The 11,366-nt window shown below is 61.6% G+C and overlaps 1 non-coding gene across 1 annotated transcript; it reads left to right on the forward strand.

Annotated features, from left to right (window-relative positions):
* Window positions 1–81: 81 nt before the first annotated feature.
* Window positions 82–154, forward strand: TRNAR-UCG (transfer RNA arginine (anticodon UCG)). Its single transcript has one exon. It is a non-coding gene; the product is annotated as a tRNA-Arg (tRNA).
* The last annotated feature ends 11,212 nt before the right edge of the window (window positions 155–11,366 follow it).

Below are 11,366 nucleotides of genomic sequence, written 5' to 3' on the forward strand. Positions count from 1 at the left end.
CCGGCCCGGCCCGCCCCCGCTCCCCCGCCCCGCGCGCGCGGGCACGCTCAGTACACTGCGCGGGCACCTCCGCACAGCGGCGGCCGCGTGGCCTAATGGATAAGGCGTCTGACTTCGGATCAGAAGATTGCAGGTTCGAGTCCTGCCGCGGTCGGGAGGGGAGGCTCCTGTTTTTTTGCTGCTTGCCGTCTGTTCCTCGGCCTCGCAGCGGCAGCCGGTACCGGGTGCCCTTGGCCGCGTCCTTCCCCGCTACCGCAGCCGCGGGCCCCGCAGCGGCACCGCGGCGCGTCTGTCGGTGTTTTGCGGCGGAGCGGCGGCGCGGCGCCGGGCGGCGGCCGCGGCTGTGATGCGGTTCCGCGCCCGGCCGCCAGGTGTCGCTGCGGCGCCGCCGTGCCGCGCCGCTCCCGCAGGGCCCGGGGCCGTCGGGGCGCGGGGAGCGCGCCGGGGCCAGCCCCGCGCCGTCGGGGTGACTGATGGCGGAGCGGGACGGCATCTCATTTGGCGCTGCTTGCCTTTGTTTGTCTAGCGGGGAAGCAGCCCCAATGCCGGTACGTCCCATCGGGGACGAGTGACGGGAGTTGTGACTTTCCCTACACCCGCCCGGGTCTCCCCTGCGGGGGCTCGGTGCTGTCTGTCAGATAATGGGGCGGTGAGAATTTGTTTAACCCCGTTGCCCCTGAGGCCAGGGGTCAAGGGCTTCTTCTTCCCTCGGAGAGGCCACTGGTTGCACCGGGAGGATCGCGGCGGCGACAGGGGGATGACGGCCGCCGTCCCACTCGTCCCCGCCGCGGTCCTCCCGATGGACGTGGCGTGGGACTCCACCGCCCCTCAGCACCGAGAGGCTGAGGGTGGCTCCGGTTGAGTGTTTTGGGGGATCAGAGCGCCGCCAAACTTCACCCCGAGTCGGAGAGGGGATTGCTGAGAAGTGGCCTCTGCCCTCCGGCGTTCTCCTGCTCTGCCTTTCCCTCTCGGCTGGAGGAAGCCTATTTTAACGAGGTTGCGGGTTTTACCGGGGTTTTAAACCCCCACCTTCGCAAGCAGAGGTACCTCAGCAGGTCCCCTCCCTCGGGAGCCAAGAAACGGGAGAAAGAGGCATTTTTGATAGGTGACGTACGGGCTTACGTGGGAATCCGTGCCCAGCACCTCTCTTACAGCATTTTTCTCCTGAAATAAACCTCCCCGTGCAGCTCGTACCCCCTTTTCCAGCTCGCAGCCCCTTTTCCAGGCTTGGGGGGAGGAGAGGGGAGACGGGAAGGGGAGAAGGAGAAAGAAAATGAAAAAGAGAAGCAGCCTCCCTCCCTCCCGCCCCATCCCGCTGTTTTCCTGCTCGGGAGACGAGCCCCGGAGCTCCCAAAGTGAACGATGGAGAGGGCGAGGGGAAGCTCCGGGACGGAGAGCATAGCGGTTGGGATGGCGGGTGAGGTTGAGAGGAACCTCCTTTTCGGGATTAAGGGAGAACTGAAGAGGGAGGGAGGCTGGCGGCACCGCGGGCATCCGAGGTAAGTCGCCCGCTCGCCTGCAGCGGCGGTACCGGCGCCCGGGCGCTGCTGGCACGGGCGGTGCCGGCTCTGCGGAGAGGGGAGTGGGGTGCTTTGCGGGTGCGAAGGAGCCCGATCCTGGGGTCACTCAGGCCCAGGGCTGTCCCCCATCCCCGGGCCGGTCTCCCGCGGCTCCTGGGGAGATCGATGCCTGTTGTCCCGGCCCGGGGGGGTGCGTGCAGCCCCTGCCCCGCGGCCTGTCCTCTCCCGCGGGGCTAGGCCGGGGTGCCCCCGGGGCGAGCAGCTCCCGGAGCCCGCTCCCGGCCCCCGGGGCTCCTCCCGTGTGTGTCTCAATTCGCTCAGGCTTGACTTGGCAATAAGCTCTCTCAATAGGGTGACAATAGAGCCCCGGTGGGACCTGAACAAAGAATTTGAAAGTAGTTAAATTGCAGGACACGTCCATCGCCTGGGTGCTTGAATTAATAAAATTTAAAAAAAAAAAAAAGAAGAAAGAAAAAAAAAATCGGAGAAAAGAAAAAGGAGAGAGACTTTTCTTTGGGCTGGTGAGAAAATGCTCAGGCTAAAAGTTGGTTTGGCGTCTTCATTTCAGCGACAATGGAGCAAAGCGAATTCAATAGGAAACGCGGGGATTTTTTAATGAAAAGACCGCAGGGTTACCCCGAAGTTAAGCTCTCGTGAATTAATTATTAGGGCAAATAAACTGGGGGAGGGGGGTGTGGGGGAGCGCTCGGGAGGGAGTGTTGCGATTTCTCAATATTCTCCTTTTCGTGTTTAACGACAATGCCATTAGGTTTTCTACTCTGGGTGAGCAAAAGGATTTCTTACACTCCCCGGGAAGAGGAGAAGACGCTTTTATTTCTTTTTTTTTTTTTTTAATGGTGTTAATTGCTTTTAAAATAAAATACTACGGAATTTGGCAACGAGCTCCGGTTCCTGCTGGCGGTGGCGTTTGGGGTTCTGCGTCCTTTCGAGGCAACTCGTAGATGCAAAAAGGAAAATAACGGGGGAATTTAAGAACGCGATTGTAAAGGCGAGGCGGCGTGTTCGGCTGTTGCAGCTCTCTCGGGCTCCGCCGGGTTATTTTTTTCCCTACCCAGCAATCCTGTCCGGGGATCCCTGGGTATTCATCGGGGCGGCCAGAGGCTCTCCAAAGCCGCCTCGGGGCTGCGACGGAGTGAAATGGAGATTAAAAAAAACCCCCAAAAAATAGGAGCCGAGTTACTCTGAGGAAGGAAGAGAAGAGGTCGGAGGCGAAGTGCAGGTGTGCCAGGAGCGATCGGGCGGGGGGTTTGGGGGGAGCTTTTTTTTGCCTTCCTGAAAAGGCTGTCGGCGAGGCAGTGTGTGTGTGATTCTGTAAAGCAAATGAGGGAGGTGGAAATGGAGGGGAAGCGGAGGAGGGGGCTCAGACGGTTCCCGCCGTGCCCTCGCCCCTCTGCCAGCTATCTGAGGCTGTCGGGGCGAAGCTTTCGCCGAGGCTCGGCCTGGCCGTCGGGACGGGGATGGCCAGGCCCGGTAGCGGCTCCCGGAGGGATCCCCTCCCCTCGCCTCCCGTGCCGGGCAGGCACCCCGAGGGCAGCGGGGGCCTCGGTTGTGTCCGACGGCTGCAGCGGGCCGGGCCGGGCCGTGCCGCGCTGTGCTCGGGAGCCGCGGGCGCGTTCAGCACCTGGACAGCGGGGCCGGGCCGGGCCGGGCCGGGGCGGCGGAGGGCAGGGGGCGGCCGCAGCCCCGGCCCTGCTCGCCGTGGCGGGGTTAAGAGCGGGGTCCTCGGGGGAAAGGCTAAATGGCAGGGGGGGTGCCCGGGCTGCGGGCGGGGCCCGGGCCCGGTTTCCCCCTCGGAGAAGCGCTCCCCTAGGCCGGGGGTCACAGCGGAGTCCCCGGCGGGAAGCCCAGGTGAGCGGCGGCGGCCCCGCGGGAGCGAGCGGCGGAGGGTCTCACCGGGGGCCGGGGGGGGGATACGACACACGGTGGGGGGACACGGCCCCTCCCTCCCCGCGCAGCCCCATCCTCGGGGGGTAATTAAGGGGTGAGGCAGAGGGGCTGCGCTTTCTGCTCGGCGGAGCCTGCCAGCCACCAACCCCCGCCGCCACCGCCGCCTTCCTCCCGTCCTCCTCCTCTCCCCCTCCCTCCCTCTCTCTCTCCTCCCGCCTCCTCCCCTCCCCCTCTCCCTCCTCCTCCTCCTCCTCCTCTCCGCCATGGTTGGAGTGAATAGGAGGCTGCCGGGCTGACGTCAGTGCGGGCAGAGCCTGCCGGCGGCGGCAGCTCCCGGCCAGCGACCAGAGCCGGCACCGGCGGCAACCGGGAAGACGCGAGGAGCCCGCGCAGAGCCGCCCCCGCCGCCCCCGCCGGCCGTTGTCCGGGGCAGGGGGCCGCTGCTCGACCGCGGGAAACCCTACCCGCCCCTCTGACCGATGAGGGGGGTTGGGGGATTGACCCCCGCCGCCCGCTTCTCCCGCGGACCTCCGTCCTGCCCTCGGCACGGCAGCAAGAGTGAGTGTCGCGGCCGGGCATCGCCACCTCGGCGGGGCGGCCCCGGGTAGGCGGGAGAGCGCGGGGGAATTTTCCTCCCGGGGATACAGGCACACAACACAGCGGCTGCCGGAGGGGAGGAGAGAGGCAGGGATGGAGGGACGGAAGCTGGGTAGGTCCCCGCAGGGAAGTTGGGCGCCCGCAGGTGCCGACACCACGCGGGATCGGGTCCGGGACCGCCCCGCGCCTCACCCCGGCCCACCCGTGGCAAGGAGACACGGAGGGAACCTTTTAGTAGCGGGGGTGCGTTCCCCGGCTTGCTCGGACGCTGCAGCTCGGCAGCGATACGTAGGACGGGTTGAGCCCCGACGGGGCGGCGAGGTCCAGGGGCCAAGAGCTGCCGGGGGGCTGCCCTGGAACGTCTCCGCTCGCCGGCCAGGGCGGCGGCAGCGGACAAAACGCACGGACGCGGCCGAGCCCACCGGGGAATCCAGGCTTTAGGCCGTGGGAGAAATCCCAGGCTCAGGGGAAGCAATTCCTCCCGGTGCAGTGGATGCTGCAGCGGGGCCTCGTTTCGGGAGGGAGGGAGGAGGGTGGGAAAGCACCGAGGCTCTCTGCTCCCTTGCTCAGATTTCCCGCCGAGGAGCAGCAGTGTGGCCGCCGCTGCCTGTGTCCCGATCCGCCACCGGATTCTGGGGCTGGAGGATTTATTTCCTTTTTCCCTTGCTGCATCATTTTTATTTGTTTTTTGTTGTTCTGGTTTCATTTTTTTTAATGTACATTTTTAATTTCTAATTTTTTCTTTCTTTCATTTTTTGTTTCTTTTTATTTTTGGCTTTCCTTTTTTTTTTTTTTTCCTCTTTCTCCCATTCATTCTTCCTTTCTACTCACTCCTTTCGTGCGAACGCTTATTTCCTTGGGCTTTGGCTGGGTGGTTTTGGTTTGTTGAGGGGCTTTTTTGTTGTGTTTTTATTGTGGTTTTTTCCCCCCGTATCTCCCTGTAAGTAAAACGCATTTTAGGCCTCAGCCTTAAGGAAATTCGAATCATGGCAGTGCAGGTGGCTTGAGAGCCCATACCTGGCCGCTCATTCCGACGTGTCTTCACCCCCGGCCGGGCTACACCTCGCTCCACCGAGCCAGGAGGGGCTGGGACCGTCCCCGTCCCCAACTGAGTCCCGGTCCTCGTCCCCGACTGAGTCCCGGTCCTCGACGGCCGGAGAGAAAAAAAAAAGCGCAGCCGAGGGCTGACACGCCGCTGCTTTGCCTTTTCAGCGGCGGGACTTGCTCAGAGGCGGCTTTTAATTGCTAAACAAAGCCACGCGTTTCCTTCACGCCCGTCGGGAGCAGCCGCTTTTGGGCGAAGCCCCTATTATGAGAAGAAAAGCAAAAAAAGATAAGCCCCCAGAACCAACAACCCCCCAAAACCCCCAACAATTAAGAGAAGGTGCAACTCGAGGCGGCGAGGCGCGGGGGGTTACTCCAGGTTGGCTAAAAATAACTTCTCCTAATTAAAGAAAAGTGACGTCAGACGTGCAGGACGTAGAAGAGGGGAAGGCAGCGGACTCGTTACAGGGCGATCACGTTCGGAAATTCAGGGGCGGCCCGGTGACCGGGGCTCTTCCCAGGTGCGGCCCCGGTGTGCTGAGGTCACCCGAGGCGGGCGCCTGCAGCGGGGGCCGGGCCACCCGCGGGTGGGCGCGGAGGGTCGGCGGGTGGGCGCGGCGGGGCCGGCGGGCGGTGCAGCACCATGGCCAGAGCCGCGCCGGCCCTGCCGCACGCCCCCGTCCCGTCGGGCCGCCCGCGGGTGGTTTTCTATCGTGGGTGCCCGCAGAGGAAGGAAGGAAGGTCCCCGCGGTTCCTCATGGCCGCAGAGAGCAGCCCAGGGGCGGCAGGAGACGGGCTGCCTGCCGGCGCTGCCCGCTGCGCCCGCCGGAGCCCGGGTAGCTCCTGCCGATGTCTCCCCGGGCTGATGTTTTGCACTCTGCCAAGGAGCCATTTTGTACATATCTTGCTAAAATCGCGCCAAAAAGAAAAAAAAAAAACTAACCAAACAACCTAATCTTAGCCTCTCCAAACCCCCAAAATAATAATAAACCCCCCCAAAGCCTAGAAAGAAAAATAGCCAAAACACCCCAAGCACAAGCTGCAATGTTCTCCCAGGTTGCAAGGGCTCTGCCTGCATGGAGCAGGTGGAGACAGGGGCTCGGAGCAGAGCAAGGCACTCCCCAAAAGGAGTAGGGCGAATAAAAAAAAAAATTCATGTATTTCTGCCAAGAAAATCACCTCATTTTGCCCGGCAGAGAGAGGGGACCGCAGCCCCAGCCCCGACCAGCCCGGCGAGGTGCGAGGCCTCACCTACAGCATCCTCGCCCGAGCGACACGGCGGCCCGGGGGCTCGGCACGGAGGCGGGAGAGCTCGCACGGCGGCCACCGGGGCAGAGCTGCGGCTTGGCGGGGCCGGCTCTGCCAGCTCGGGCCCTTTCGCCGCTGCCGCAGGGCCGGCGGGGCCGGAGCGGGGCCGCAGTGCCACCGGAACGGCTCTGGGAGCGGGGGGAGGCTGCCGGCGGGGCCCCGCGGTGAGTAACGGGGCCTTTATCTCCCGCCGTGGGGGGAAACTGAGGCCAGCTGTGGGCCGGGAGAAGCCCCCCCCGTGTCTCCGTGTCCGCTTGGCCCCTCCGGCCCCGCACCCCTGGCTGCCCCTCGGAGGTGGCGGTTCGGGCAGGCGCCTTCCCCGGCTCAGCCGGGAGGAATGCTGGCAGGGTCACCCTGACAGCGACTGCGATAAATTAGGAGAAAATCCAGGGCCGGAAAATTAAGCAGATCCGATTCGTGGCTCTTTTTTTTTTTATATACCCCATTCTCTCCGGGGCAAATTAAAATAACCCCCGGCCAAACCCCCTCCCGAGTTGCTCCGGGCAGCGCGGAAGGTACCGAGGGGCTGGGGATGGAGTAAAGATTCCTCCTCACCGTTCCCAGCCCCGTCGGGGCGGCCGGAGCACCCCAGGGGCCGTCTGTCGTTAGGCAGGAGGCAGAAGGGTAGCGGCGGTGGCCGGGAGCCGGGCAGGGAGGCCGGGCTGGCCGGGGCGCCGGGAGCAGAGCGGCTCGCCGGGGGCTGGCAGCGCCGGTCCGTGAGCTTGGAGCCTAATTCAGCTCATAGGCTTTATTTATTCCAATTTTTTTCTTTTTAAAATATCGCAATTTTTGAGGGGGTGTCGGGGAGGGGGGAGGAGAGGAAGGAATAAATAACCGGAGCGGAGCTCGCCGAGAGTCGGAGCCGGTGGGACCGGCGGACCGCGCTCAGCCGCCGCCGCTCCCGCAGCAATCGCTTCGTCTCGAGGATCCCTCGTTTTGCAGCAGTTCGCATTTTCCCTTCGCCTCGGATTTAAAGGAAGGCGATGTTTAGAAGCGCAGAGCGATACATTTTTTTTTTCCTTTCATTTTCTTTTTTTTTTTTTAATGCGGGAAAGCTCAGAGAAGCACCCACAGAATCGCATCTGCCTCCTGGCATTTTACCAGCGTTGTTATTATCGTTATTATTGTTTGTACGTGCCAGATTCGTCGCTACACGCATATCGTGTTAATAACCTGTGCGGGAAATAATTAAAATCAGGGGGCAGAGAGGATAAGTGCGGGATGGAGGGTGCGTTCCAGGCCCCCGGTGCGGCGCGGTGCGGGACGGGAGGGCTCCGCGTCTGGCTGCGGGAATGCGGCCCTTCGGGCTGCCCCCGGGTGCCGAGGCTGGACAGGGAGGGTGCTGCCGGCGCAGAGGAGGGTGTGAAAAGGAGTGCGATAGATAGGGGGGCATGGCGGGCCGAAGGCAGGGAAAGGCAGCAGGGGAAGGTTTGGGAAGGAAAATGGACAGAAGGGAAAATGAGGGGGAAAAGGAAAGACAGAGAAAAGGGAGAGAAGAAAGGGAAGAGGAGGAAGAGGACAGAGGAAGCGGAGAGAGGGGAGTGCCGAAGAGGGAGAGAGAAGTTAGTTGCAGGTGGATCTCCCCGCGCCGGGCCGTGCAGGAGTGCTGCCCGTCTCTCCCCGCTCGCTGCACGGCGGGGCGGGAGGAGGCGGGGGGCGGGGAGAGGATGAGAGCAGAGCGCTGGTCGGCGCAGCCCCTCCAGCACAGGCCGGGGGGCGAGTCGCGGCGGGTGGAGCGAGGCCGGTGCCGGGGGGCGGTGGGGGGCCGGTCCCGCCCGGTGTCGTGCCGGTCCGCCCCGTCCATCCGCCTCTCTCTCTCTCTCTCCCTCCTCCTCTCTCTCTCTCTCCCGGTTCGGGCCGGGGCTGGAAAGCGCGGGAAAGCAGGCGCTGATTTAAATGTGGGCGCGGGGATTGGCTGTGCGCGGCGTGACGTCACTTCCCAAAGGGGGCGATTACCATGCGAGGGGAGTAGAAGTTGGGCAGCGGGGCGGGAGCGCGAGTGCCGCGCGCCCGGACGGTACCGCGGCGGGATGGGCTCCGCTCGGCCCCGTTCCGCTCCGTTCCGCTCCTCCCCGCACGGCCCCGGCACGGCTCCGCTCGGTACGGCTCCCTTCGGCTCCCCGCCGCCCGCCTCGGCAGCCCCGCAGCCGCCGGTGCCGCCCGCCAGCCGTGCGCCCGTGCCTCAGCCCCGGCTCGTCTTTTTTCTTCCTCGTATTTATCTTTTTTTCTCTTTTTTTTTTTTTCCCCTGTCTATTTGTGTGTGGTTCCCGGTGGCAGCTCCCGGCCACTCTTGCCCCGGCCGTGCCCGCAGCCTGGAGCGAACGGACAGACGGATGGCCGGCATCCCCGACGGAGGGATGTTTCTGTCTTTGGTTATCTAGCTGTATGAGTGTTGTGGAGCCATCATAAAGCTAGATAACCGAAAGTAGAAATGACTTCCAGACCTGCTCGCCCGGGGGAAGCGGCCGCACCAGGACCGGCGGTGCAGAGGCGACCCGACCCGCCGCTTTCGGGGCTTCAGGTAAGGGCTACGGCTCCGCGTCCCCCCCGTCGGGCCGCGCCGGGCAGCGGCAGCCCGGGGCTCGGCGGCAACAGGCGAGGGGCGGGAGGGCCGGGGAAAGGGAAGCGAGCCCTGCGCGGAGGCTTTCGTCGCCAAAGAAATCCGGGAGGTATCCCACTCGATTCAACGCACCTCGAAATTCGTTCCCAGGCTGCGGGGTGTCGAGTCTCGCGGGAGAATGGAGGGAGCGAGCGCCCGCCTCAAATAAATTCGCCCTCCCCGATCCCAGCCTGCGAGTCAGACCTCGAAAAACCCCGGCTTTTTGACATTTTCCCTTTGCTCCTCTCTCCCTTCCTCTTTCTTTATTTTCTTCGGCTTTGGGTTTGATCCTGGCCTCCCTTCGGAAGGTCAAGTTGGTGATAACGTGATCACTTTTCTTGTGCAGTGGCCGTTGCTTTTGTCCGTAGCTGAGGGGGAGCGAGGGGTATCTCCGGGGAGGAGGGATGCCCAGGGAAGGGGTCCTGCTGCTGGGTGCACCCCTCCGGCATGCAGCCGCCCGACCTCGAGGCTTCTTTGGATGCCGAGGGTTTGGGGAGGCACAAAGCCTCCCTCACCTCCGCTGGGAGCCCGAGAAGTTGAAACATAATGTGTGTTACAATGTCTGGCGAATAATTAAAAAAAAAAAAAAAAAGAGAGAGAGAGAGAGAGGGGGAAAAAAAAAGAAAGAAAGAAAGAAAAAAAAAGCAATTGGCAAATCTGCATTCCGTTCCCATGGCGACACAAAGCACCGCGCTCTCCGCCGAGCCTCCCCGGCACGTTTTCCCAGCGGGCGGGGGGCGAGCGCCCTTGGCCGGGGTCCCCCGGGCCCCCCTGGCCCCCCTGCCCACCCCCGGGGCATGTCGAGGGGCACCGCCGGCAACCCCTCGCGCGGCGCTGGCGGTTCGCATCCCTCAGGGCTGATCCCCGCGCTGCCGCCAACACACGAGGGCCGTGACAGTGCCGGCGAGGCTGCAGAGAATTAACTCCCCCCAAAGCCTCCCGTGGCTGCGGTTGCGAGTGGGCTGTTGGCTGGTTCGCTGCCCCCCTCCCCGCCCCGGGCGGTGCTGCAGATGATGAGGGCGTGAGGGGGAAGGTGCTGCCGGGCTCCCACGCCGGGCTTGGTGGAGCACGGGGACCCTGCCCCATCCTTTTCTCTGCGACTGTGCATCCCTGGCTCCCGGGAGAGGGTCCCACTGTAGGGCCGAGCCCCTCTGTGCCCCTCAGAGGCAGATTTTCCGCCTTCCCTTGCATGGGGTAATGGCGTCAGGCGCCACGTAGGCCCGCAAAGCTAAATGTGCCTGTGCACCCTTCCAGGGCCGGCAAAGTAGTGCTGGAACCTCAGTAAGGAGAAAGGATCTCAGCCTGAATTTGGCTAGACCGGGAGAAGGAAAAGTTCTGAGGAGCTGTTGTTATTGTATATTCTAATGAGAAGTCATTGGAGAAATTAAAAAGGGCAGAGAAAGACGAAGACGCCAGCACTAATTCCGCAGGAAGCCTCGCAGGGAAAAGGCGGTGTGAGTGTGAACGCTGAAAAGCATGAAGGCCTGGAATTAGACTATCATTTAGAGAGCGTTACTAATCCGAAGTTACAGCAGTAATTCCATGATTTGCTGGGTCCCACACGCAGCGCCAGAATTAAAGATACGGATTTTCTAGAAATGTAACTCGACTGTGGCACCGAGTCTCGGCGAGATCCGAATGAATCATTCATTCCAAAGGCAGAGCAAGACGTGGCGTTAAGAGCCAACCTCCTTCTCGCCAGCCCATCTGGAATATGCATGCTCCATGCAGTCCCACAAATTGTGGACGAGATCGGAGGTGGGGAGGAGAGAATGTAGTCCTTTCCCTCCTTAATTATGCTGGTCATTTTTAAGAAATGATTTTCCAATTATTTCCACAATCTTGTGACTGCCACTCAATTCTTCTCTTATTTAATGGATTGGGGTGGGTTTTTTTCCCCTGCCCCCCAACCTCACCCCCAAACTCCTTCCATACACCAGCATCGAGTCAGGTGCAAAGGGTTTCAGTGGAGATGCTTTAAAACTCGGCTGAACAAAGCAAGAGGGAACTGAGCAAGGTGGTTGATGAATGCATTTATTCCGGAGTAATGATTTGATGGGGGGGATGGAGGAAAGAAACATTCAAATTCCTAATGAATATAATTCAGGAGGAATCATTCGACCAGCGTGGTAGAGAAAATCTGTTTGGTGGGAGTGTTCCTGCACTGGCAGAACCCAGGAGGTATTTCTGTTCCTGGCTTTTGTAATTGCTAAAAGGTGAAAATGTAAAAAAAAAAAATAGAGGACCTGAGAAGAGAGAAAAAAAAAGGAATTAAATACACACACATATAATAAAAGTCTTTGTGTGTGTGTATATAAATACAGACACAGACAATCCTCTGAAATAAAATGGACGTGTGGCAATCCGTGTCGACATGTAAACTCTTACAA

Source organism: Colius striatus, chromosome 7, assembly GCF_028858725.1.
Source record: "Colius striatus isolate bColStr4 chromosome 7, bColStr4.1.hap1, whole genome shotgun sequence".
Lineage (NCBI taxonomy): Eukaryota > Metazoa > Chordata > Aves > Coliiformes > Coliidae > Colius > Colius striatus.